Source organism: Narcine bancroftii, chromosome 1 (assembly GCF_036971445.1).
Source record: "Narcine bancroftii isolate sNarBan1 chromosome 1, sNarBan1.hap1, whole genome shotgun sequence".
Taxonomy (NCBI): domain Eukaryota; kingdom Metazoa; phylum Chordata; class Chondrichthyes; order Torpediniformes; family Narcinidae; genus Narcine; species Narcine bancroftii.
The window spans coordinates 152,181,089-152,185,787 of NC_091469.1; positions in this window are offsets into that span (position 1 = coordinate 152,181,089).

The following is a 4,699-nucleotide window of genomic DNA, read 5'->3' on the forward strand; positions in this document are numbered from 1 at the left end:
GCACAGAACAGGCCAATGTGGCCCTACTAGTCCATGCCGGAACAAATCCCCACCCTCCGAGTCCCACTGACCAGCACCTGGTCCATACCCCTCCATGTAATTATCCAGTCTTTCCTCAAATGTAAATAACGCCCTTGCTTCAATCACCTCTGCCGGGAGGGAAGTAACCTTGAATATGTGATTTACAGATACAATGATAATCAAAAGATTTATAACAAATATGTATATTAAACTGCAAGAAAAGGAGAATGAGGAAACAAATGGTAAAACTAAACAAAAATGGGAACAAGATTTAAATATAAAGATAAAAAAGGAAACATGGGAGAGTTATGCTCCGGAACGATGAGAAATACAACAAATACGAGGTTACGTATGATACAATATAACTGGATACACAGGCTATACATTACACCTCAAAAGTTAAATAAATGGGACCCAACAGTATCTGATAGATGTTTTCGATGTAAAAAAGAAATGGGAACAACAATTCATGCAATCTGGACATGTGAGAAAGTAAAAAAATTTTGGGAAGATCTAAATCAGATATTAAATAAAATAACAGAAAACAATATACCAAAGAATCCAGAGATCTTCCTTCTAAGTAACATAAAAAACAAAGAATTTGGAATTGATTTGGAGGATGCACAAAAAAGATTTGTTAAGATAGCTCTAGCCGTAGCAAAAAAATGTATTATGTCAACCTGGAAATTGGAAGATAATTTGAAAATACAACAATGGTATATAGAAATGAATAAATGTATTCCATTAGAAAAAATAACATATAGTTTAAGAAATAATATTGAAATATTCGAACAAATATGGGAGCCTTACATTAAATACAATAGCGAAAACCTACCGGGGACTATCATTACCTAAGTTAACGGAAGGAAAAGGAAATGAAAAGAATGGACTCGGTAGAATTTCTGGTGTATTTTTATTGAATGACAACATTGTCTGACTGGTTTAATGTATCCTAGGGTGGGATGGGAGGAGGGATGGGGGGGAGAAAATAGCACTGTATATGTGTGAAAAGGAAAAAGTGTGTACCATGGTTAATGTGATTTAAATGGTGTGAAAAAAAAATTTTTTTTTTAAAAATCACCTCTGCCGGAAGCTTATTCCGCATCCCAACCAGCCTTTGCGTGAAGAAATTTCCCCTCATGTTCCCCTTATAATTTTCCTGGAATCATCTTTTAAACCCTCTACAATGTCACCACATCCTTTCTTAAATGAGGAACCCAAAACTTCATGAAGTCTCAACAGTGCCTTATAAATCCCTGCTCTTTTATTCTGTTGTTTTTGAAATAAATGCCAGCATTGCATTTGCCTTCTTCACCACCGACTCAACCTGAAAGTTTATCTTCAGGTTATCCTGCACGACGATTCCCTTTGCACCTGGGTGTTTCCAAGAAGGAACCAAACTTTTTTTTTTAGCTGCAATGCTTATGAATCATGGATGTGTTAACCCAGACTCTTCTTTGGCTTGGCTTCGCGGACGAAGATTTATGGAGGGGTATGCCACATCTGATGTAGGCTCGTTGGTGACTGACAAGTCCGATGCGGGACAGGCAGGCACGGTTGCAAGGGAAAATGGGTTGGTTGGTGTTGGGTGTTGGGTTTTTCCTCCTTTGTCTTTTGTCAGTGAGGTGGGCTCTGCGGTCTTCTTCAAAGGAGGTTGCTGCCCGCCAAACTGTGAGGCACCAAGATGCACGGTTGGAGGCAATATCAGCCCACTGGCGGTGGTCAATGGGGCAGGCACCAAGAGATTTCTTTAAGCAGTCCTTGTACCTCTTCTTTGGTGCACCTCTGTCTCGGTGGCCAGTGGAGAGCTCGCCATAGAACACAACCTTGGGAAGGCGATGGTCCTCCATTCTGAAGACATGATCCACCCAGCGCAATTAGGTCTTCAGCAGCATGGATTCGATGCTTGCGGACTCTGCCAACTCGAGTACTTCGATGTTGGTGATGAAGTCACTCCAATGAATGTTGAGGATGGAGTGGAGACAGCGCTGATGGAAGCGTTCTAGGAGCCATAGGTGATGCCGGTAGAGGACCCATGATTCGGAGCCGAACAGGAGTGTGGGTATGACAACGGCTCTGTACACGCTGATCTTTGTGTGTTTCTTCAGGTGGTTGTTTTTCCAGACTCTTTTGTGTAGTCTTCCAAAGGCGCTATTTGCCTTGGTGAGTCTGTTGTCTATCTCGTTTTCGATCCTTGGATCAGATGAATTGGTGCAGCCGAGATAGGTAAACTGGTTGACCGTTTTGAGTTTTGTGTGCCCGATGGAGATGTGGGGGGGGGCTGGTAGTCATGGTGGGGAGCTGGCTGATGGAGGTCGGACAAGGGGGACTGGAGAATAGAGCACATGAAATTACACGGGGTAACATTCAGTTAAGTTAAAAAGACAGCAATGAACAAGTCTTGCTCAGGTTGGCAGTCTATGTCTCATGGTACTGCAGGCATCAGTACTTGGGCCCCTGCAATGCTTAATCTATCAATGGTTAAGCTGAAAGATCTACATTTTAACATCTGCAGATTATTCCCCCCCCCCCCCCCCCCAACAGCAAGCAATCTCAAACCTTCCTATAAAACAAAGAAGAAATAGGCTATTCAGCCCATCGGGTCTGCCCCACCATTTAATCGTGAGCTTACCCATTTTCCCACTCCCCAGCTTTTGATGACCTGGCAAATCAAGAACTGACCAATCTCTCCCTTAAATGCACCCAATGACATGGCATCCACAACCGTCTGTCACAACATATTGCACAGATTTACCCCTCTCTTGTTAAAGAAATTCCTCCACATCTCTGTTCTAAGTGGTCGCCCTTCATCCTGAAGTTGTGCCCTCTTGTCCTCAGCTCTCCCACCATGGGAAACAACATTCCATCATCTACTCTGTCCCTATCTTTCAATTTTCAAAATGTTTCAATGCGATCCCCGCTCATTCTCCTAAATTCCAAAGAGCCATAAAATGTTCCTCATATGATAACCCTTTCATTCCCAGAATCATCCTTGTGAATCTTCTCTGAACCCTCTCCAACATCAGCACATCCTTTCTTAAACAAGGAGCCCAAAACTGCTCACAATACTCCATGTGAGGCCTCACCAGTGTCCTATAAACCTCAACATCATAGGCTTTGTCCTGGGCTGTGTTCACTACCTTCAGTAGGGCTTTGCCATTGGTGTGTTAGGTCCAGAAAAGGACCCCTGTGATGCTCTGGTACTGATGGAGATTATGGAGGAGATGTTTTTACCAATCCTCACTGATTGTGACTGTGAATTGAGGATATCTAAGATGCAATTACACAGGTCTTGGAGTTTGGCGATCAGTTTTGAGGGGATGATGGGGTTAAATGCTGAATTGCAGTCAATAAAGAGCATCTTGATGTATACATTCAAGGGCTTTGTGCAGAGCCAGTGAGATGACATCTGCCATAGACCTGTTGCTGCAGTAGGCGAATTGGAACGGATCCATGTCGCCGCTCAGGCAGGGGCTGATAAGCTTCAACGCCAGCCTCTCAAACACTTCATCATTGTGGATGTAGTCAGCAGTCAGTTAGGCAGGTTACCACACTTCTTGGACAAAGGTCCAATTGAGGCCTGTTTGATCTCCAAAGGAACTCTAGTTCCTTGCATGCAAGTCACTGAAAGCTAACATGCATGTGCAACAGCTAATTAGAAAGCCAAATAGGTTGTTGTTTTTCATTGCTGGATTATGTCTTACTTCATTTAGAAACAGTTTTGACGAGACCTGATCCAAAAAAGTACAAGATCAAATGAGGGATTCACCCAATAGGTTTCTGGGATGGCAAGTTTGACATACGAGGAGAAATGAAGCCAGTTAAACTTCTATTTTTGAGAGTTCAGAATATAAAAAAAAATTGATATGTACAATTTTTAGAGTTGAAGAAATCCTCCCCATTTCTTTCCCTTTCCATCTCCTTTACTTCAGCGCCCCACTCCTTTCCCTTCCCTCTCCATTATGAGAGCTATCCCTACCACTATCACTTCTCTTCCACCCTCTCACCAATATCCACTTACAATCTCTTAGCTTTTAGACTGTGCTTCTCCCCCTACTCCTTCTTCCCTCCTGTCCTCCCCCAACTTTTTATTCAGGCTCCTGCCTGCTTTTTGCTCATCCCTTGACGAAGGGCTCAGGCCCGAAACATTCGTTCCCCTCTACTTCCTATAGATGCTGCATGGCCTTCCGAGTTTCTCTCGCACTTTTGTGTGTTGCACTACAATCACAGCGTCCGCAGATTTTCCTGTTTAACTGGATAATTTACACGGGTATGAAAACAGATTATGTAACATGTAGACTGATAACGCAAGGAAGAAATATTGAGAGAAACTACATTTCTGGAGCACCTTCTAGGACCACAAGATTCAATTCAGACTGCCTATCAAACACTGGTGCTAAAACAATGCAATTAAAGAAGCCTTTTCTCAGATGTAGCATGAAGACAAGGCCATATCTGTTTTGCCACGGACACAAAGTTCCCATATCAATATCTAAAGACCTCCTCAGTAGATGTTCCAAATGTGTTTGCTCAGTGTGGACATCACTGGTGAATGGAAACCTGCAGAGCCTTGTTAAGGTGGTGGTGAAGTCCAACCATGAAAGCTAGTCCCACAGGGCAGGTGGTTCAGGTCATTGACCAGAAACAAAAGACTTTTTTTCCACATCAGGATGAACTG